At 49.7% G+C, this 551-nt stretch overlaps 1 protein-coding gene across 1 annotated transcript in view; it reads left to right on the top strand.

Moving 5' to 3' along the window:
* Positions 1-551, top strand: part of LOC107583309 (B-cell scaffold protein with ankyrin repeats-like) — a 110,359-nt gene that overhangs the window by 67,479 nt on the left and 42,329 nt on the right. The window lies entirely within an intron of this gene.

A 551-nucleotide genomic window follows, 5' to 3' on the forward strand; every position in this document is an offset into this window, starting at 1 on the left:
TTTATCTTGGTCTCATCAGACCACAGGACATGGTTCCAGTAATCCATGTCCTTAGTCTGCTTGTCTTCAGCAAACTGTTTGCGGGCTTTCTTGTGCATCATCTTTAGAAGAGGCTTCCTTCCGGGACAACAGCCATGCAGACCAATTCGATGCAGTGTGCGGCGTATGGTCTGAGCTCTGACAGGCTGACCCCCCACCCCTTCAACCTCTGCAGCAATGCTGGCCGCACTCATATGTCTATTTCCCAAACACAACCTCTAAATATGACGCTGAGCACGTGCACTCGACTTCTTTGGTCGACCATGGCGAGGCCTGTTCTGAGTGGAACCTGTCCTGTTAAACCGCTGTGTGGTCTTGGCCACCGTGCTGCAGCTCAGTTTCAGGGTCTTGGCAATCTTTGTATAGCCTACGCCATCTTTATGTAGAGCAACAGTTCTTTGCCATGAGGTGCCATGTTGAACTTCCAGTGACCAGTATGAGAGAGTGAGAGCGATAACACCAAATTTAACACACCTGCTCCCCATTCACACCTGAGACCTTGTAACACTAAT

Source organism: Sinocyclocheilus grahami, unplaced genomic scaffold (assembly GCF_001515645.1).
Source record: "Sinocyclocheilus grahami isolate Dianchi unplaced genomic scaffold, SAMN03320097.WGS_v1.1 scaffold52.1, whole genome shotgun sequence".
Taxonomy (NCBI): Eukaryota; Metazoa; Chordata; class Actinopteri; order Cypriniformes; family Cyprinidae; genus Sinocyclocheilus; species Sinocyclocheilus grahami.